Consider the following 23,904-nt stretch of genomic DNA (forward strand, 5'->3'; position numbering starts at 1 on the left):
ACAATAAAGAATGGATAAAAACGTGAATTTCTTTGGAGAAATCAAAGGTCATTAATTACACTGATTGCAAGATAAGACATAATTTTCAAGGACAGATGGAGAAAAGAAAAGAAGTTGGAACACGAAGGGTAAAATTTACGAAAGAAAGAAAATCTTTACTAGCAAGAGTTATAGCACCCATCTTCTTTATATTTCATGCCAGGCTATGAGATACGTGTTCGTGTCGCATAAAGCTTATAAAAGGATTGCATATTAAAAACGCTGTATGTACACGGAAGCTATAAAAAACGCATAATGGATTCTAAAACTCTTCAACTTTCGCCTTTTGACTATTCAAGCATCTGGAGGACCGGGGCAAGATTTATGTAAGAATGTGAACCACTGAGTCATTATGATTTATAAACAGTGTCAAATAACTAAAAGCACATCTATTCTCGGAAAGTTTCCAAGATATTTCGACGAAACGTTGCAATGGCATGAATTGTCTACTTGAAACTTTAGCAGGGACGGCTCAAGGTAAATTTTCAACCGGGCTAGGTGAATTTTTGGCGCTGCCCTGCTTTCTATCCTTGTCTCCTTACTTTTCACTTTTCTCCAATAAAAACATGACCACGTTGTATATTTACGGTTTAAATAGCCTTGATTTTAATATATTTTAAGTGTTGCTTTTAAAGAACGCATTTATTGTACAGGTTTCAGTTTATTCAATACCTTACACTTTTCAATGTGCCCCTGTATCTCAACTTTTTAAAATAAATGAAATGCCATTAACTTCTTTCTATCTTGTGAATCAACAATCTAAACTTGTCATTTGGATAAAACTTCATGTATTATACATAATTAAGGTAGAAGGTATTTTACATATTGTTCCTTTATTTTAACTTTTTGATTTCCTTCTGTTTCGTATTGTGCCCCAGCCGTGACACTAAACAACAATTTCTCCTTTAACTGTTCATATATCCTTCAACTCCACTAGAATATTCAAAGGTTAATTACCCTCTCTCTTTGCCTTGAATAATTTATTTCTCATAACTTGAAAATTCATAAAATTTAAAATAAATTTCATATTAAGAGGCAGTGTTTTATTTGTCCCACCCATGATACAAAATTGTTCACTATTAGCTATAACATGGGAAAGTATTCAGAGGTAGTTATGCTTAAGCAACAGTGCCTCGCCGGCCCCCGTGGCGGAGTGGTTAGCACATCGCGCTACGACGCAGGGGTCCAGGTTTGAATCCTGGCCTGGGTGGATGTTTGTGAATGTCCATTTATACATTTCATCACATCATCACTCATCCCCATCTACACAAATTAGCCACAAGTGACACAAAAGCGAAGTAAAATAAAGCAAATCAACAGTGCTTCGTTTCTTGGTTCATTGTACAGAAAGTGTAAGGAAAATGGTGTTTAACTATCAGTAGAATAGTTACTTTAATGCGAAAAATGTAGTCTTGGCGTCCCATCGGTGACAATGAAATGTCCCCTAAATAATTATATCAAATGAAAGTAATCTTAGCTTAAATTGATACGTGCAATTTTTTTTAAATATATTTATTATGTTATGCAGCAGTAACCTCATTTAATTCTTCTGCACACAAATCCAACTCTTTTCAAAACGAATAGCCACACTTATGTAAGCAGAAATAAAGTTATTTTTTTGTTACTCAAGGGAGTTCATTTGAATTACATTAAAATTTAGCAGTGTGTACAGTACATACACACCAACAGTCCGGATTAGATTTGAGAAGTTGAACTTACAGCAAACCCTTGTTTAATATTTTTTATCTGGTCTTATCACCGATTAAATTCAACAGAATGCTGAGAGTTCAGTTTTCATAGTTAATTGGTCAATGAGCCAGGCTGCTTTAATGCTATTGGTTGCTGTAATCGGGACTGGACCTACAGTTTAAAGTAGGATCCGAACTACTATGTTCCTCCACCGTGTATCGAACCCGGGACCCCATGATTACAAGGCGACGACGCTACCACTGCGCCATCGGGGAGGCAAGATATAATTCTAAATTGGATTGTAGCCGCGAGGTTGAATTCTGTATTGTAAACAGTTTAGTTTCAACAAACCTTTGGACATTATCAATAATTTAATGACTCGTGGTAGTAAATGAAGTCAATGCGGTACCATTTTTTAGAGTAGAAGTGTAAATCGAAGGAACACCTTACCTTCAGAGTCGCCTCGGAGAATCGACCCTTCACGAAAAGGAAAAACCAATACTTCACACCTTAACAGGAAGAAACAGGACTTTATCCAATGTGGCTTTCCCGAAGTTCAATTAAGAGTGACATTTGTAGGTCACGTACGCTAACTGGAAGAAAAATGGTGGCTTGTTAAGTTGGCCTTACTTGTCAACGAGATAAAAGATATTCATTTGATAAGGACGCTCCGAGAGTCCCAATAACATTCCCTGAGCCAGTTCGGCCCTTGTTTGATCTCTGTTGGATGACAGGAACGAGAAAGTAAAGAGAGAGAGAGGGGGGCAACGAAAGAGAGAGAGAGGGAGAGAATGCCAGCCAACAAAAGAGTGAGAGGCATTGATAGAGAAGGAGTGTAAGAGGAACTGAGCGAAAATAAATAAACTAATAAGAGAGAGAGATATTTTGATTGATTGATTTGTTTAATTTTACTACACCTTCTGCAACTTTTGGCTAATCGCGAAGATGAGGATGAATGGTGATAAGATGGAGAGGAATCTCGTAAAAGCCATGCATTCCTCAAAGATATTAAAATTTTCATTTACAGTTCGAATGCAAAATGTCAATTGTTCACGGATGAATATGTCACGCGTTTCGTCAACCATAATAACAAAATATTCCCGACTTTTAATATCTGCTACCAAGGAGCGCAAGAGAGATCTCCCCAGTGGCGGCGATTGGGTGCCAAAACTAGGTGGTAGATAAGGTTTAGCATAGTGCGGGGGCAAAAGTGGCAAAAGGTTGGGGGGTGGGGGCAACTGGCCCCACGCTTCCCCCTAATCGCCGCCACTGGATCTCCCTAATATATCAATGTCATGTGACAGCTATTTGTAGCCCGAACGTCCCATCCACTCTCCTAGTTCATGCACATCTTCTTTTGAAACTCATTTTAGTAAAAATGTTAACAATACTCATAGTTATATAGGTACTTAGTATATAGTAATAAGTCATGTGTTTTGCTGTCTCTGGTCATAGCCCCCCAAAGTTGATGGTTTAGCGGTCTCAGCCCCCCAAAGTTGATGGTCTAGAACATTTCAAATGTGTATTTAAAGTTAAGTTCATGTGGCACAATTCAGAGTAAACTTTACAAGAGAAGCAAATTAGATCCTCTTAAGCAAAATTATTTGGGGGGCTCTGCCCCCACATCGTTAACATTGGGGGGGGGGGTCGAGCCCCCCCCAAGCCCCATGGAGTCGGCGCCTATGTACTGGAGTCCAGAAGCCAGCCAGAGTCCCGTTAGTCTGTTAAATTAAATGCAGTCCGGGATGTATTGCGTGGAAGGGAGGTTGACATCTGGATGATTTTGGAAAGGTTATCCCCTTACACACACACACACACACACAGAGAGATAGAGAGAGAGAGAGAGAGAGAGAGAGAGAGAGAGAGAGAGACAGAGAGAGAGAGAGAGAGAGAGGGAGAGAGAGAGAGAGAGAGATAGAGTTGGAATGTTGACTGATAGAGAAAGAGTGAAAGATGAAAATAAAGGGTGAGAAAAATGAACGAATGGGAGAAAGAATTATGAGATAAAAGCGAAAAAAGAGAGAGAATGAATAGTTGAGACAAGAAAGTAAAGGAGAGAGCAAGAAGAGAAAATAATAAAATAGATGCAAAGAGAGTTGAATGATTCACAGAGAAAGTGAGTGTGTGATCGAGTAGAGGACGAGAAAGTAAACGAATGAGAAATAATGATTGATAGAGAAAGATTGAGATATAGCGAACGAATGATAGAGAAAAGTGAGAGAGAGCGAGAAAGAATAGTTGAGAGAAGAAAGTAAAGAAGAGAGAAGAGGAGACATAATAGAACAGAGTGAAAAATGAACGAGAGAGAAATTTTCATTATTTTCGCAGTTTTTATTGCATTCTATTGCAAGAGGTAGTTTCGTTCACGATCACGCGGCGCGAGGAGCCAAACTTTACTTATACGCGCCCTGGTACTTGGAATTCTGCATGGATGCCCATGAAACTATTATTTTTATTAATTACTCTAAGCCCCGTGACAGGTTAAGTTTACAGCAGGTTATGTATTAATCCACGCGAGAACGGCGCTCAGCATCTTCCGTGCGAGTCTTGCCTCAACCGCCGAGCTGTTCATATCAACGACAGTGAGAAAATCCGCAGTATTGCAGCGGAACTATATTCTGCGCGCACGTATCGGTCTGTATATGCAAAAAGTTGATGCAAACTTAACCTGTCGCGGAGCTTAGGAACAGGTTACCAGGTTTTCTGGAGAAAAATCAACAATATTTACTCATTCCTTTAGTTGTAAATGGCCTGCCACCTTCGCTATTCTCCTCTAATTAATCTTTCGCACAAGAAAGCTCTCTGGGATTATTCACTAAACGAAAAGGTGATTTGGAGGAAGAGATTTTACCAATGTTTTGACGTATACTCGATTTCTCTGGAGTCATTTAAAATAAACATTCTTAAGGAAGAGTGGCCGCGGTAGCTCAGTCGGAAACTGCCATGCTAAAGGTCCCGGGTTCGATCCCCGGCCGGTTCAAATCCGGGAACTTTTCTAACGCTGGAAGCGGCGCCCACCCAGCGTCGAATGACATGGGTACCTGGGGAAACCCTTTGGGGTAAAGGCTGTCAGGGGCGTGATGCTGATCACATCACCCCCACTAACGACCGGATCAAGAAAGTTTGGGGGGTTACCCCCACACACCCTATACGCCTTCATGGCGTTGTGTTAAGCACAGGGGAGCACTTTACCTTTTAAGGAAGAGTGGATATTTGGGGGGGGAGGCAGAACGGTCCTGTGCCTCCAGTGACGTAGTTTGGGGAGCGGGCAGATTTACCTCGATTCCTGCCTGCTTACGTACGTATATGCCCACATTGGGAAGACTGTCAAGGGGTCTGCTTTATTTTACTTCGCCTTTTTTTGCCACTCTTGGTTAATTTTCGAAGATGGTGATGAGTGATGACATGATGAAATTGATGAAGGGACACTCGCAAACATCCATGGCCAGGCCGGTATTCGAACCCGGGACCCCTGGCGTCGTACCACGATGTGCTAACCACTCCGCCGCGGAAGCGGGCGACCGTCAAAGGAGAAGCGATAGCTTAAAGGGGATGACGTAAATCAAACAGCAGAAATATACTGCTCAGCGCTATTCATTACATTCGCACGAGGGCTTGAAATCCACGTTGTTTGCCAACTGATACGGTTCTGAAGAGCGCGGACCATAATATCTGCCATTGACTTTCTTGACAGTGACTCGCTGGCGCGAGGAGAGCTCCTTTTGCGTCGTACTGTATGCAAATGTAATCAGCGAAATGCTTATATTTGCATTATTCTTATTTCGCATCGCTCTTCTAATTTCCGAGGGGCGGCTGGAATGGCAGGGCGAATACAACGGAACAGCTTTGTTATATTGGTTTTCCACACGTGGAACTTCAAGGATTTGTGGCGGATTTTGTTACCAAGAAACGACGATCAGAAATGTTTTTGCGATGCCTCTATCTTCATCCTTCCTTCCTATCCTCTTTGTTTATTATTGTTTTTATCCGTTTTCTGTTCTCTTTATCTAACAACCATGTTTCTCTTTTATTTCTGTCTTTCCCTGCTCTTGTCTCTTATTCACGCGAAGTGTATTCTTCACCACTTCTTTTATGTTATTCAGTATCTCTTTCTCTCTCTCTCTCTCTCTCTCCTCTATTTCTTTCGCCTATCTATCACGCTTTTTTATTTATCTTTCATTCCTTATGTATCGTTTTATCTTTTAAAATGTTTCTTTCTTATGACAATTAACGATGACGACAATGATCCACCCTATCAAGTTTCATTTGAGATTCCATGAGGCAGAAAAGCAGAAACGCGAGAGGGGCAGAAAAAGAAAAAAAAAGAAAAGACATCCGTCGTATACCCTCTGGTTAACCTTACTCGTTCTGCTACGATGTATGTACCTTCTACATTCGTATCGTTCATACTTACGCAATTTGGCCAATGCTCAGTGAGCTTATTAGTGTCAAATATTTCTGCGTATACCATGTGAACATTTTGGGACTACAGCACTGCGTAGAAACCATAATACGAATATATTTCGTTCACCTGAAAGAATCTGACAGCAACCCCTGTGCATTTTCTGCTTCGTATCTCATCGCAATTAATTTCTTGACAAAGGAAGAAGATGGCTTTGCAAAATGGCCAGCGTGAAGGCGACAATGGCGGAGGAACACAACACGAAGACACAACACAGTCCCTTTTATTAGTTGACAGGGACTGGCGTCCTGTTCGCGAACAATGCCCGAGAAACGCAGACAGGAAACGAGGACTTCGTTATTGAAATTCGAACGCCAGACCTTACGAGATGTTATTCATAGATGTCACTTTCACAAGCGGAGGCACAACACGGGACGCTATGAGGACAATAGTATTCAAGTCTTTTCTTAGCTAGCGCTTTGTTCTGCGTTAATTGTATCTTCAGCTCTGTAGTCATCAGTAAACACCAGTTCTAGTTTCCACATCTATCTTCCTTTCGCTTCTTGACACTCCTGGCTATAATTTACAGGAAAATGATTATAATCTTGTTGACTAAGCTCGTCCCTGCGGCGAACGCAGGAAGGATCCAAGAGTCGTCATTTCAAGCAACACGTTCATCGGTCCACAACGCAGAGGAGCTCACACTTCTAGGAAATAAGAAAAATCCCGAAACTCGTTGGGTCAACCACATTTCCCTGTAGTACACCCCGGTAGCTGCTGCTTGCAGGCTAACGAGGCTCTGGTGCCTGCACCCAATCCTCTGTGTGGCTCGTGTTGTGTCGTTCCTATGTTTGTGATTGTCCATTCACCCATCCCTATCTCTGCATTAGCCAAAATGTGGCAGAAAATTAAATAAAATAAACTAAATCAATCTTCCATCTACGCCGTTGCGTCAGTGGGGGAAGTAGGCGACGTGATTGGTCACTTGCCGGGTTTCCCTACGCGTCACAACACGCGCTCGACACAGCCAATCAGACGAACACGTTCTTGAAATCTACCCGCGCTCTTATGCTATTAGAGGCCGGAACAATGCTAACCTTACTTTAGGAGGCAAGAGTTTTGGCTCGACAACACTCACCAGCGGACTCACCGCACCAAAGAGAAAAACTTAGAATTTCCGAATTTGGAGGAATCTGCGACGAGAACCTGCTGACCAGTTATTCCTACACACACCCAGACTAGCAGATGAATTTCACACTGAAGATTTTACTCTTCGACCTACGGCAACGGAGTTTACCATACCAGTCACTGTATCTTTTTCCCTTTTCATCGCTCACTTAGTCACTGATATTTCACTACCCTTCAAGTGCATCAGGCGGAAGGAGTTACTCAAGAATCATCAGGTTCCGCTACAACTCAACATGAGAACCGACAGTCTAAGAAGGCAACAGTTTTATCTCAACATACCTCACAAGCGGATACAACGCATCAGGGACGAGATGAGAAAATGACAGAGGTTTCAGCCATGTAGCTATATCACATCAATCTTCTAGAATTCAATCCTGTCTCAGCATAAACAGAATTGTATATGAATGTAAAGAGAATCCTGAAGTGGCACAATTACAATTTTCCTCATATACGTGTCTCATATATTTAGTTATGTTAGCGTGTTACTAATATCGTAACTGGCGTAGTGAAGTATTGGATTACTGGGACCTGTCCTTCTCTCGAAATCACGCTACTCTACAATTTTACAGAAACAAAAGTAGGCATTTTCGGAATACATTTTGGCGGTCCTGAATCCGGAAATGACATTATCTGATTTTGATTTACTCTTTTAAGCTTCTAAGCAAGGGAATGAAACTCATACCTTCCGCAAATGTTATATCATATGGGCAATTAACTACCTCGCCACCCTAAGGTGCCGGGTTCGAATCCTGGTCTAGGGATGTTAGTGGCACATCATGAATTTTACTTAACCATTCATCCTCATCGTCGCGATAGACTAAAGTGGTAGAAAGAGAATAATACACGTGTAGCTCTACAAATGCAAGAACCTCAGGTTCGTAGCATGTTCCAATAGTCACGGAAGCTGATTTGGGATATTAAGCACAGCACATCACGGCATAAAAGAACACAGGATAAAAGAGGTGAAGATAGAGAAGAGGACATACCTGTATACATTCAGCAGTATCTAGACAACATCACTGGACAGCGGTGGCTCTGACGCATGGCGAATGTTGTCACTAAAGAGTCTCCCACAGAACAAATGTCTCAGCGGCACAGAAAGAGCACACGACGTCCACACAAGCACTTCACTTCACTGTTCCTCGAAGACGCAAGAACGCGGCCCCGTCGTCCTGAAAGACAAGGAACACTGGATGAGAACCATTCCGCGAGGAACCCTCCACAATATCACTGAACCAATTCCACGACTATCGACTCGACTGTGCGATCCCAAGCGCCGCAAAAGTCGAGGAAGTTTGTGGTTTTTTTTACGATAACCGTTTTTGTCTTTTCTTGCATGGGAGCAGCTTTATGCTTCCTGTGCGGCGCAACCGGCTCTACAACTTCCGTGTGCCTCGTTTGCCCCCAGGGGTCAGGAAAGCGGCTGCGGCACACATTTACCTTCCGCCGAGCTGCAAGTTCACTTTGGGCTGTTGCTCGTCAAAGAAACTTGCATTGTCATTACTATCATTGCTTAACGCGGCTATTCTGTCTGGGTTCTATCTAGGCTGCTCGGGGAAAAAGCACTCAAGTCAAAAAAATGCAATTTTATAGACAGATAGTTTTGTTTATTCTTTTAGTAGCAAACATTACACACATGGCATACATGTTGGATCGTCACTGTTTATATTCTTTACACCTGCCTAATATAAAATTATACTTATATTTTCTTTGATTCGGCGTGACAAATGAAAGCAACAGAAAATAGCAGTTTGTGACCTGCCCTTTTCCGAATACCCTAGAATTTTCAACAGTGGTGACGCTGAAGTGGGATTCAGTGAGGGGTCATCCTCGCATTAAGTAACTGCCCCTCTTTCGGTCTCCCAATATACAATATTCTGAATTATCCTGTGAATTATGCAATTCACGGAAAATTAATTCTGCTGTCAATATTGGAGAAGCAAAAATGGACTCCTTTACACAGAAATAAAATTAATACTCTGATAACTACATAAATGTGCTATTAGAAGTGAAGTGTTAATTTTGTGAAATAAGTGTAGTTTTTAAATCAAATTTAGGAATATATTCGCAATTTTAAAACCTAAATGTCTTTTTATATACCACTTTTTCATCCTTTCACCGCTATAACACCGAAATTTTATTTTATTTACCGCTTTTGAACCCAGAATTGACTTGTTTTTGTACCGAAATTTTGCTTTTTTATTTACCAAAATTATGTGCCTCTACTAATCTTACATGTGCTCAGTAGAACAAGTGGTACATAAATTATATGGTTGTTTATACACAATGTTATGATATGAAATCACAATGTTCATTGGCTCATGTACAATTTTTAAGATCATAGATAGAGTTAAAGCAATTTTTTAATTAAGATATAAATTGATCAACTCTATCACTGTCGGAATGAAAGGGCCATGAAATATGTGAAATAATAACTTTGAAAATTTTCATGTACCACTCATTTGCCACTTAAACCCCCAGTGGATTAGAAAGTTCATTTTGCGAATGCCTTCCGAGAATATTCTGTCTCTTTCTCTCTCAAAAGTGACTTGCAAACTGTCTGTCCTTCATAAACTGTTAAAGTTAAACCACGGTGTTGGAAATAAATATTAATTTTGTAAGAACTCTTTGTCGGTCTATGAAATATGGATCCATTAGCACTGATACGTTAATTCTGCATTTGGATCCCTGATGGCCAAAGTCTAGGTAGATTGGAGCACAGAGGAGACCAGACGGTTGCAACTATAACATCTTGAGTTTGTCTTTAAGTCTATCTTATGCACAGGAAGCTAATCGAGACTGATTGGATCTAGTTATTTTATTGGGTTAGATGTAATATCCTATTCTTTAGTTTTACTTAGAACTTGAATTACTTGAGTTTTTGTTCAAAATTTTATGCACAGAAAGGATAATTGGGACTGGACTTACAGTTTAAAGTTGGATCCGAATCACAATATGCCTCTACTGGAAACCGAACCCGGGATCCCTTCATTACAAGGCGACGTCTTAATCATTAATTACGGCATTGGAGAGGCCCGTAATTCTAACATCAAAACTATGCTCCGACGTGCTAATCGTCATAGTCGCGATTAACCCAACAGATGTAATAAGGAAGAAAGATGAAAGGTAACGGCAACGGGGCATTTGAATTGCATGGTTACACGTTAGATAGCAAGCCTTTGAACATGAAACGCAACAGTCTTGCGCACCACAGACGGAGTCTCAAGGGGTTTAGAAGGGATGGCAAAAATTTCCTGGAACCTTTCTGGATGTGTTGAGAGGATTTTTTCCCCCTGGGACGTTCACAGAGCGGGATTTCTGCTCGGGTCCTCAGACGTCCTTGACGGGGATTTATGGATCTCCGTGTCCAATAAGCTGATCAGTGGAATCGGAGGAACTTGGAATGGCGGGGATATAACTCGTAAATCAATCTCCAGGCTGGATTTTCGGTTCGCAAATCTTGGCTGAGAAACTTCTTGCGATACAGCGCTCGGGATACAAAGTCTCTTGAACATCTGCAAAAGTCTGACTGACTGACGTCTGTACTGTGGAATGGAACGGCATTTCTTTTTCAAGCCTGTTCGGGTTTCGCAGCGGTGGGAGAAAATGCGGAATCCGTCCGCATGCCTTCGGAGCGAGCAGGCACTTCCAATGTTGGAATTCTTACCCTTTCAAGGTCAGAGACATAGGGGGGGGAGAGAGAGAGAGAGAGAGAGAGAGAGAGAGAGAGAGAGAGAGAGATAGAGAGAAAGGGGGAGATAGAAAGAGAAGGAGAGAGAGAAAGAAAGAGAGAGAGAAAGAGAAAGAGAGAGAAAGAGAGAGAAAGAGAGAGAAAGAGAAAGAGGGAGAGAAAGAGAGAGAAAGGGAAAGAGAAATAGAAAGAGAGAAAAAAGAGGGGAAAGAGGGAGAGAGAGAGAGAGAGAGGGAGAAAGGGAGGTAGAGGGGGTGGGAGGGAAAGAGAGAGAGAGAGAGAGAACGCCATGGTGTGTCCTGAATGTGAGTCCTTTTATTAATTTCATTATATCATCATCTTCATCTTGGTGATTAGCGAAAAGTGGCAGAAAAGCGAAGTGAAACAAATCAAATAAATCAATCAAACAAAACCAAGCCCATCAAGTGGGTCGTTTCAAGTGAATACAACCAGAATGATTGGACCTTGATATTTTGTCATTGTCGAGTTATAGAATTTAAACAACTAAAAACGTCCGAAATCACTGACAGAAAAAGAGTCAAAGCTTATGAAATATATTTTCTTTCGATATGCACATGTTGAAATTAAAACGTGAGATATTACAACAAAACTTTAAAAATCCTGAGATATTTGTACATACTTTCTAAGTACACGGTGCAAATTTCTAAATAGGATCACATACACCTTGTATTCTTTCTTTTATTGTCGTTTTACGTCGCTTCTCTAACTATTGACCATGAGGATGAATGACAAATTGACGAAACAGTGAGATGACAAACACAATAATACATCACTGTCTGATCAAGGTCCCATCAATGTCTGGTTTCGTAGTGTGTTAAAGCTAACCACTCCAGCACGGAGATAGGCAACTTGTGTCTAATTCCACCCAACTTAAATTCCTTCTCATTAATGACAGCGTAATGTCCTGTTGTAGAGTTTCGGTTACATTATCTCGACACCTCAAAAAGTGTGTGTCTGTGGGGGGGGGGGGGGGGCTACCATTCATCGTGTCGTGGTTGGGAAACGCTCGTTTCGGAAACAATTTGCGGCAGATTCCAGGCGATAACTGCTTCTTGCTAAAAATTGCTTCTAATGGAACTTGTTTTGTGATCGCTTCCTAGAAGCCGGTGGCCATTTGTTTCGTCGGCATTCCTGAAAAATTTGGAAAATACATATATTGTATCACAAAAGAACCCACTCTGAATTTCAGGATTTAGATTTTAGCGAGAAAGTTTGCAATTCGTGTGGACGTGCTGATAACCCAAGGTGGAATACGCGAATGTGGTGTCCATAAAGAGCACAGTAATCAGTGGCGTACTCCCGGGAGACGGCGTGGCGTGGTCATAATCCCTCCTTTCATTTAGGGCTCAGATGATGAGGTTTTTTTTATGTTGGGTGTTTCATGGCGCCTTGAACGTGCATTTACATACGTTTATACATTTTACTCATAAGTAGGGTCTCCCCGATGGCACAGTGGTAACTTCGTCGCCTTGTAGTGAAGTGTTCTCGGCTTTTATACCCGGTGGAAACTCATAGTGGCTCGGATCCCACTTTAAACTATGGCTCCAGTCCGGATTAGCCTATCTGTGCATAAAATAAAACAATGTACTACAGGTACATATACTTTCATACTTCATGAAATTTTCATATTTTATACTCATTATTCGTCATTTGTAAATACACCATAAATGTTTGGCCCAAAAGCCTCGACAGTGGTTTCCCTGGAAAGTGTGGAAGCATCAGTTGGGATCGTGGTAAAGAAAAATATGTCTTCTGTTTTCGAGAAAAACCCGGGTACAATAAAATTTTAGTTATTACCAGGATTCTTAGTGGGGGCAATAAGGCCGACACCTTGGAAACTGAGTGTACATCAAAAGATTTCTTCAAATTTAAATATGCACCAGTACCTCATACGAAGCAAAACAAAACAAAGCACTGTAACAGGATAAATTTTATATTTGAAAACTTGAAACATATTTATTTTAATCCTTACTGTTACGGGGATCGTGTGTTGGAAATACAGCAGTAAAACATTAGGCTGTAATATATTGTATTTGAGATATTCGTTTGTTGGTTTGTCGAGCAATTTGTGTACAAAAATACAGGACGGAAATACTTGTAATGGATGTTTTTCATGGTATCAATTTTTTAATAGTTGCAGTACAACTTTTTTATTTTTAGTACATAATTATCAGAGCCCCAGGATTAATATGCAGCTAGCAATGGTCTAGCAACAATGAACAGTGCAATAACATTTACCATTAACAGCCGAGATGGAAACACTGCATACCCATATTTTTAACGGTAGTAAATTTTCCGACAGACGCTGAACCTAGGTCTTATGCGGAGCAACACTGCCAGAAAAAAAAAAAAGCGCGAAAATTTGTTTCAGCTAGTAGAGCGAGGCTTTGTTGTGATGCCTTTGATTATTCCAGATCATTTGCCGCAGTTTCAAATATCAGTGTTGCCAGGAGTGTACCTCGGAATATCACCGAACGTTGTTATGTGGGCATGTGGAGATCGATCTTTTTATTCGGTGTGTCACCAAGTCAGCTTCCATTTCGATGCATTAACGGGTTATTTTTAAAACAGAAACGGGATGACAAGAAATATGAGAGATCCTTCGAGACTTAACGACTGAACGAGACAGACGCCTGTACAAATCGAGACTTGATGTCCGACAATCTCATCTTGTGCCAAAAATTCTTACTGTTTAATATCGATATAATCAAGATAGACACGTGTTTTCTGTTTGAATAGATTTATACATATTTCCATAAATATAAACTCCCGTTTCGAATCTTACTTTTAGCCCTCAATAATATTTAATATTGCAACATAAATGGTTGCAACGTCCCCCGGTTGGACACCAGTCATCACAAAGTTAGTCCGCTACTCCTTTAGTCGGGAACATGAGAATCTGCAAATCAACAGGGCTTGCTGGGTAGAAAAGAAACACAACACTGTTTTCAAAGTTAAAACGCAGTTTTATAAACGCGTATATTTCATAATCACTTACCAGTACAACACTAGAACATTCAATACTAACGTTGGTATATTCCCTCACATAAAGCGAAAGTCAAAGAACATAATTAATTGTTTACTTTCAACTTATCGGCCAGAAGAAAACTCGAAAAACCAAAATCTATCTTCAATTCTCTCCGTTTCCAAGTTCTTATTATTCCTCACCTTCCATTGTTTTTCCAAACTCAGTCCGTCGTCAGGTGAGAAACATTCAGGTTAGTTCACTTCCTCGGCTGAGATTAGAAAGTGACGTCAACACGAACAGATTTTGACGTATTTATAAACATATATAAAAGTTCCAACTACAACTGTATCAGTCTAACTATAATTATCTGTGACAACTTGCACATTATTTGAAATAACAAACATTTTAAAAATCTTAACTTCTTATAAATATAAAATCTTAAACTCTCAGGTTCGTTACAATTGCCCCTCGTCTGGGGAAAATTTTTGAAGAAATTGTAATTGACAAATTCTGAAAAAATTTTGAGTATATAAAGAACATTAAAATATAGAGTTTATCTGCACAATTGAATGACTCAATCTTGGCTTCTCTTCATTTGACAAGAGCTCAGAAGGGACGTAGTTTACAGTATCCAAAACAGAATGTAATCTAGGATAGTTAATCAGCCAATAAGCAGTGAATTCAGGCAATGATTGATTCCATATATTTATTTTCTTCTCCAGAAAGACTTTGTAGAAAACTGTATAGGTTTCGATAAGCAATGAACTGAATCAGTATTTTTCCATAGCACTTCAAACTCAACGCTCTTCTTGCTTCTGTGCTTCTAGAATAATGCCTTTAAATTCCACACCAGCAATATAATAACTCCTGCTTATAGGAATCAATCCAAATATTTACTATATGAACCTTCTCTGAGAGGTCTACGGATTTATACATCCCGATTCTATCCTCATCTTGGACCTTTCGGATGTACCGCACTAAATATATATCTGGAAAATCCTCCTTCATTTGAACAGGAGTGGTAACAAACAACACATCAACTGCCTTTTTCTTAATACTTATTTCTGTCTGGTGCAGTTTTTATAAAAAGCATTCGCCAGAGGAAGTCAGAACCAAAACCTTCTTAAATGAATCCTTTGGTGCTAAAATTCAGACCACCGATTTCCAGTTCTACTTGTCTACCATCTAACACTCTCTTCTTGAGTCTTCTGGAAAATAGGTACACCAGTTTCACATATGGATTTTTTTTTTCACTTGACTGTCTGAAGATACATTTTCAGTCAGCAAAAAGAATTTACATATTATCCTTGTATTTTACGTCCCGTCGAGTTCACTTGCCTAAACGAAGAGGAGACACTTAGAAAAGGTCGACGTTTGTTTGACATGATTGGGATCGCTGGTTGTGCAGAAACTCTCTAGTAGTCTCCACTGCTTCTTCCTGCTCAGAGGCAACGTCATGTCTTGGGGAGAAAGAACCACAATTGTCACCTCTACGTCGTGGTGAGTACCGTCTGAGCGGACTACGGCTACGTCGTTCTTCGTAACGCCATCTGTCTGGAGAATTAAGCTCTTGTTCTGGACGAGGTCTGTAGAAATTTCTCTGTCTTTGGTTTTGATCTCGGTTGAAACCTCTCCTGCCTAATCCTCTCTTGATTCTTCGAGGTCGTGAGAAATTTCCTGCTCGACTCTCTGAATCCATCTGGATATTCCGGATCTTAAAACTTTTATTCCCTGCAGCATCTTTATTCTTAGAGTCTTCTTTATTCTTCCAGGCATCAGGGTCATCATAAATATCGAAGTCCTTCAAGAAATGTGTCAATTCATCCACACTTCGTGGAGCGTGCGCCAGACAAAGATTCCGAATGCGATACGGCAACTGTCCAATGATCAAATTAAGAACTTCGCTCTCATTAAAATTGTCAGCTAGGTTTCTGTACGCTGCGTAGACACTCCAGGCAAAACTTTCTAAGTTGTCGTGGACCAGGCGAGAATACCTTCGGTTCCTCACAGCCGCTAGTTGTCTTTGTTTTGCCTTTTCTGATGCAAATTCATCCTTAAAGCGTGCGCAGAAATCAGCATAATTCACAAAGTTGTCAATATTACCAGCTAACCAATGCTCAGCCTTGCCGGTGAAAACCCGAGGTAATAATTCCAATCTATAGTGCTCTGGCACTTGCATTAAGTCGAAACTGACATTTAATTCACGCAGATATCTTTCGGCAGATTGAGCTTCGATATCGCCTTTAAACTTCGGAATGTTCGCGATATCAGCCATTCTGGGCATCTTAAACTCTGTTCTGCGTCGAGGAGAAAAACCGTCATTACTATCCTTTTCTCTAGGCCTCTTGCATCTATCAGAAGTTGTGGTATTACCGGGGAAGAAAGGGTTTGGAAGTACAACAGGAGGTTCATAGGCAGTAGCTTCTGGGTTCAGTCCTCGGATTGGATCAGGCACTATATCGGAAGAGGTTTCTGGTCGAATCTGTAAATTATGGATCTTTTCCTGCAGTTCACTGACCCTACTTATAATTGTACCTGTCTGTTCCTGAATTTCTTGGCGAAGAGATACTTCCATCTTTTTAGCCTTCTCATGGAGAAAATTAACCTTTTCTCCAGCTTCCTTTATTTCAACTTTCTGTTCTTGCACTATATTTTCTATGAGTTCTGTTCGTTCACCAAAGGTTTTTAGTGCTACATTAATAGACTCTACAGAACTCTTTAATTCTTGAACTCTCTCTGGAGGGTCACATTCAGATTCTCTTCCAGACTGGACAATTTCAAGGCAGGTTTCCATATTCTTCTTCAATTGATCCTGTTCCTTCTCTATCCGTCCTTGCCGAACTGTTAAGAACTCTAGCTGCTCTTCCACAATTTCCTTTACCCTTTCGTCCACCTTTTCAGTGACTTTACTACTAAGCTTTTCTATCTCTCCTCTGATGCTCTGTACCTGTTCAAGTTTATGTTGAGAGAATAGAGCCTGTAGCTCTGACCTTAGTTTTATATCTTCCTGTATCCTCCTTTCTTCCTGGTTTTCAATCAATGCACGGAAAATATCTAAGTCTTCTTTTCTCTTTCTCTCTTCCTCCTCTTTCTCTTTCCTTTTCTTTTCTTCTTCCTCTTCTTTTTCCTTTTTTCTCCTTTCCTCTTCCTCCTCTTTCTCTTTCCTTCTCTTTTCTTCTTCCTCTTCTTTTTCCTTCTTTCTCCTTTCCTCTTCCTCTTCTTTCTCTTTCCTTCTCTTTTCTTCTATAGACTCAACCATGAGTTTAAAATCCATCATCTCCTTCTTTCGAACTTTCTCTATCTGAGCCATCTCTTTCTTACGCTGTTTCTCCTCTTCTATTCTTTCCTTCTGTCTCCGCTCCTCATCCTTCTGTCTACGCTCCTCATCCTTCTGTCTACGCTCTTCATCCTCCTTTTCTTTCTGTTTTCGCTCTGCTTTATCTTTCATCAACCAATCAAGTAGCCAGTGATCTAATGAGGGTTTGGTAGGAACGCTCAGTTCTGGTTCTGGTGCTGACAAGCATGATGTGCATCGCATCTCTTTATTTGATGCCAACGTTACTTCCTGCCCATCACAACTACTATGAAACCTCTGCAAACATTGGCAACACTGGAAGAATTCCCTGTCATTGGTAAGATCATCACAGCATCCAAACTTGGTTTCTGCATCCATTGTCGTTCTTCCTCTGCTTCGCAGATTCATTCCTGTCGCGTCTTTCTCCATTCTACTACACCGTCTATGGCTCTTACCAGTTAATACCTTCACTTCACTATCACACTTTTACCTTCGTGAATTCCAAGGACTTTCACTATCACCTTCGTGAATTCTATGCACGAGCACTTTCAGTATGCACTAAATCGGGTATCACGTTTTAATTGCTAAAATAACTTTGCACTCAAGCCCCACGATTGTACCAAAATAACTATGCACTCGAGCCCCGCGTTGGTGTGCCAAAATAACTATGCAACGTCCCCCGGTTGTACACCAGTCATCACAAAGTTAGTCCGCTACTCCTTTAGTCGGGAACATGAGAATCTGCAAATCAACAGGGCTTGCTGGGTAGAAAAGAAACACAACACTGTTTTCAAAGTTAAAACGCAGTTTTATAAACGCGTATATTTCATAATCACTTACCAGTACAACACTAGAACATTCAATACTAACGTTGGTATATTCCCTCACATAAAGCGAAAGTCAAAGAACATAATTAATTGTTTACTTTCAACTTATCGGCCAGAAGAAAACTCGAAAAACCAAAATCTATCTTCAATTCTCTCCGTTTCCAAGTTCTTATTATTCCTCACCTTCCATTGTTTTTCCAAACTCAGTCCGTCGTCAGGTGAGAAACATTCAGGTTAGTTCACTTCCTCGGCTGAGATTAGAAAGTGACGTCAACACGAACAGATTTTGACGTATTTATAAACATATATAAAAGTTCCAACTACAACTGTATCAGTCTAACTATAATTATCTGTGACAACTTGCACATTATTTGAAATAACAAACATTTTAAAAATCTTAACTTCTTATAAATATAAAATCTTAAACTCTCAGGTTCGTTACATGGTGTGGAAGATTACGTACATCTGTCAATAATGCTACAACTTTTCACCTATCTGACAGACTAATATAAAGTACTACTTAAGTTTAATAGAGTGACTTTGGCTGAGTTGAAATTTTTGCCCATGAGCTGAAAAAATAAGCTAACTACCCATTTTTTTTTTTAGATATATCCACATAGGTGCCATCTATGAGTAATATAATTAACTAGTGGGCTCAGTAAAGGCTGTTATGGGCACGCTGCGTCGGAAACACGTTAACAAACATGCCACTGTCCCGGAAACATTACAGCTAATCAACAGATGAGCCGGTGATGCTTCAATCCGCAGTAAAGGCCATCAAATCCGCAGAATCAAAGCCATCGTCACAAATCACACGTGTGCCGACGCACATAACGAACACGTAACGGCAACGGCGCTGTCCGAAACTGCGGCTTGCAGCCGAAACAATCTATGGCAGAAACGTGGCAATGTACTTGCGAGGCAAAAGCCCATCGTTAGTGTGTCAGTGAGAAAATCTGAATCGCCCTGACCAAGGACGTATTTAGGAGGAGGTCCAGGGGGTCCGGACCCCCCCCGAAAGATTTAACACGTATTAAATTAAATAATGAAAAATATATTATTTTAGCCTTTGTTGTATAATTTCCTCTGAACTTATTGGAATACAAGGATTATATTGGAATCATACGGCTTTGAAGAACAGGAAGGAAGTATTTAGGGAGTTCGGAGCCCCCCACCAGAATGATTTATTAAGTACGAAAATTAAATATAATGAAAATATACTCGTATAGCATTTGTTGTATAATCTCCTCTGAACTTATAGGAAGACAAGAATTATATTTGGATCATACGGCTTTGAAGGATAGGAATGACGTATTTAGGGGGGTCCAGGGGTGCGGACCTCTCCTCCCCAAAGACTTACAAAGTACTAAAATTAAGTAATGAAAATATTAGCATTTGTTGCATAATCGATGTTTATGACATGAAGAATGAAATGAAGACAGAGGGAGAGGTAACTAAAGAGAGACTAAAAAGAAGGCATATAAAGAGTAGAGATGTAAAGAAGCAGAAAGAGAAAAGAGGAGAGAGAGAGAGAGAGAGAGAGAGAGAGAGAGAGAGAGAGGTCATATAATTAGTGAGCTTTCAGTTCGAAGCAACAAGCGACATGTGCCACTTGGAAGCGAACCCCCAGTAATCAATGCAACCTTTCGGACTTGATTGATTGAGTTGGTGTTTTAAGTCCACTTTATGCACAGTAAAGCTAATTGGGACTGGACCTACAGTTTAAAGTGGGATCCGAACCACTATGTGCCTCCACCGGGTATCGAACCCACGACCCCTTGATTACAAGGCAACGACGCTACCACTGCGCCATCCGAGAGGCCCGTGTTGCTCGGACTGGGCAGTTGTTTTTCAATAGGCTTTGCTGCATAGTGTCACCTCGGTCAGTTGTTCGCCCATGCGCGGTGAATGCTTGCTAATAGACTAAAGAGGTCTGTGTCACTTATCAATTTCATCATATCATCACTCATCCGCATTTCACGATTAGCCGAAAGTGGCAGAAAAGCGACGCTTACAACAAAAATCAAATCATTTTCTGGCGTTCTTACTTATCCGGAAATATCAGGATGACCATCACGGCGATTAGGAGAGGCGAGGGGGTAGTTGCTTCCCCAATTTTTGCCACTTTTTGCCCCCGCACTATAGCCTTTTAATGCTAAGCCTTGTCTACCAAGAAAAAGTAACTGCCCTTGACCCTCTAGTTTTGACACCCCATCGCCGCTAGTGACCATCTGCAAGAATGAGTGTCAATGCACGTTCGAGCATCATGAAAGGTTTAAACCTTAACGCAAATGTTTAGAAAATTCTTAGCAGCACCGAGTAGCAAAATATAGCTTGTGGCAACACTGTCGATATACTCTTCTTGTAGGTATAGTTGCGAAGGAGTCGAAAACTGGCCTCGAAATCCTCTCACAGCGTTGCTCTGCGCGGTAATTAGCCAACACTTCATTGTTAAAATGTAAGCAAGTGCAAGAAATCCTTTGTTGATCATTTTGAAATTACGGCCACGCGCGGGAAGTATGGAGAAAGGAGAAATGGAGGGGGGAGGAGTTTATCGAGGGCTGGTTTCAACAGGCTCATACCAAATTGGGTTTTGGTGCGGGGTCAACTATTGATTACCACAAGGCTATAACTTCATAAGCAAGAAGAATAAATTGCTTTCGCAGATTGCGTTTTCAACATAATTATTTATGCATACACAAAACACATACGTATACAGAGTGTCGCCTAAAACTAGTAAAACTACACCAACCATCTTTCACGGAGGTCATACAAACAACTATTATTTGTAGCTTTTTGCTCGTTGAATCCTCGTTTCGATGCTACGAGCCCCCAAAAAACATATTTACCCCTTTATATATGCAGCCATGCTTCACATATTCATGGTTGCCAGTGTCCTTAATTATTCACTGGGGAATAATACTAAAATTGATACTACAGATCATTTTAAGTGTGATTTCAAGTTTAATAAACATGCACTAAACAATGTCAGCTTATTCATACAAATTCGAATGTTGAAAATGTGTTAATTTTTAGGTTCGGTTTTCTATGATCCAGAAATTGATAGTGTGCGCCTTGAAACCAGACATTCTGGATTCAAATCGTGAAAATTTCCCCATCATACTGTGATATGGGAAACTACACTCATTCTAGCGCAGTAAGCACAAGGACTCAACTAGGGTACTCTGAGCCTTCTCAAGGTGTGGAAATAACAGGAAAATACAATCAAACCTTATCCACATGCATTTCCTTCGCGTACTCACTTAAAATTGGGAACACTTGGAAAAGACAATGTACATGTAAATATAATCACAAAACCACAATTACGATCCCAATTAGCGTGTAACTAACACGAAACACAATATTTTCCATTAAAATTCGCTCCAGTTTATTCACAAAATACCAAAAACTCAAAACTATACAATGGTCCCTGTCTGTTTCATCTTACAATCTTGACAACTCTCTTTTTCGATCACGGTCAGCAGGCAAGTGTAAACAGGCAGTTTTGGTCCAGCAAGTTAGAAATGCGACGTCATCAGTAGTCAATTATGAGGCAATGTGAAGTCAGGAACCGAACTTCTTTAATCCATGGATCTTCCTTCTAAATAACGTTGTCTGTGACGGATCATATATGTAACAAGATTATAAATAATTATATTGCATTGTAATGCTCAGGGCATTACAATATAGTAGATAATTATCTTTACACTTCAATCTTATTTGTATCATGAAACTTGACAATTTTGTTGTTACAGGGTGAATCAACCTGATTTCTGGTTGGCCATGGTCTCTGCTCGGGTCTACCATTTGCGACAGGCCGAGTTCCGAGCCTTCAAATATACAAATCCTAGCCTGAAAATTGAATAAGCTTTCTAGCTAGACGATGGAAGGACTTACTAGATGCAGAGCATTTTTTTACATACGTGAGCCACTAACATACACGACCTACGATGCACGCAGCAGGAACGAAGCTGTGTTTGCGTGACAGACTCGTAGGTTCATACTAACCCCGAAAGGGGCTCCTCCTGCATGGATATATACTAAAGTAATTCAGCACACGATTTGGGAAGGACGGGGCGAATATGCCATCTTGATGCTACTTACGTCTTGATCTAAATTAAGGTGGACTGAAAGATGACGGAGATAAAATAGACCAACCTTCAAAGATCTTACAAACGATAACACACGTCAAATTATCGTCCCAGATTTTCTTGTCATTTCTTAGAAACTGACACAAGACTTCATAGCTTAATTCCTTTGTACAAAAGTAAATTATCTTATAATAAACTGATTTTCCATAAAATTTCTCCTTTCGCTTTCATGCCACTATTCTTGCTGAATATCTCTCAGTATGGAAACAATGGTTAGAGCACGTTTCCAGCCTATATCTACAGCGTTATACCACGAAGAAATTCAACACCATCAATCGGGACGTTATAGAAGCAAGGAAGTGCAAGTAGCTTCAATACGTAAACTGCTTCTGAAAGAGAAGAAACTTGAGATACTTCAACATGACTTTCCATTCCATTCTGCCAGTTCTTTTTAACTGTGCGGTGTGAGGCCTGGCATTATCATGTGGGAAGTTTTATATTAGGTCAGTTCTCCTACTTGTAGCCGACTTTCCTCGAGTTTGTTGGAGTTCCGAGGAAGTTACGGCTATTAATTCAGCTTTAGATGGGAACTTGGCCAATATAACCCAGTCTTTATCGAAACTACATATTTTTCTCCTTCCAGCTTGCAGAGCTTGGCTCGTCTCCACTAGTCGATTCCGGTTGAAGGAGGTGCTTATACGTTTCATGTTGCCGTGACGTGTTCTTGTAACATACGATAACGCCAATAGGGTGCTCGGGATCTGCGGACGATCTTCGGAACAAAGAGTACTTGAGCACACTCTTCGATTTGACAATGGCAGCCAGAAAAAATCAATCCTTTTTAGATTTATTATTCCTGTCTCATATTTCAAACATATATATTGATATTCCATACAATTTCGACCAATTTTGAATTAATTTGTCGCTTCAACATTTTGAAAAATATTAATAAATTAACCAATTATTTCTATATCCTTCAAGTGTTCAAAATCGACACTGAATTTATGTTTAAGGCTTGCGTTTATATCTGGCGACCATTTTTAATTAGTTGCGTGCGGTGATTTTAGCGTTTTCAGACTTTTATGAAGATCGCCATAACTTATGTTCTATAATTCCAAATGTGATGATTCAAAAACAATTCTCTTCAGAAATAAATGCTCATTCATTTTGTTCATTAGGCATCTTTGCACCCAGATTAGTAGTTCCCATGCTAACTACAATACATTCTATAGATATTTTTCATGGTCTGTCATCTCTGGGGCACAAAAAACATGAAGGGGTCAAAACACCTTAGCCGTAAGTTCCAAAATGGTTAAACATACGAGGTGCCTGGGACCACTTTTTTTCTATAAGCCCCCAAAAATTGAAAATTTTCAAAAACATCAGTAGTTTGACGTTCTGTTACCACAAATGGGGGACAGAAGGAAAAGCCTGAAATCTGCACCAAGGTGAGACCTATTGAGGCTCAACATACTAGTATTAAAATTTGGTGAAGGTGTTTTTCCGAGTAAGAAAGACATTTAAGATTAAGTTTAGCCAAAAATTAACTCCTTTACAATACTAAATAACACACATGTGGAATTTGGAAATGTATCAACGCAACTCCCATGCTGCGTTTGGGATCGAACCAAGAACCTCTAGATTGAAGTGGTTATGTAGTTATTTCTCATTCATCTCTCAGATTGTTATCACT

At 40.2% G+C, this 23,904-nt stretch overlaps 1 protein-coding gene across 1 annotated transcript in view; it reads right to left on the bottom strand.

Moving 5' to 3' along the window:
- LOC145991541 (putative G-protein coupled receptor No18) overlaps positions 1-23,904 on the bottom strand; it is a 322,406-nt gene that overhangs the window by 117,192 nt on the left and 181,310 nt on the right. The window contains exon 4 of the mRNA XM_083127567.1: positions 8,305-8,490. The gene's annotated coding sequence lies outside the window, so the exon portion shown is untranslated. The remainder of the gene's footprint in view (positions 1-8,304; positions 8,491-23,904) is intronic.

Source organism: Lepisma saccharinum, chromosome 8 (assembly GCF_977018435.1).
Source record: "Lepisma saccharinum chromosome 8, izLepSacc3.1, whole genome shotgun sequence".
Lineage (NCBI taxonomy): Eukaryota > Metazoa > Arthropoda > Insecta > Zygentoma > Lepismatidae > Lepisma > Lepisma saccharinum.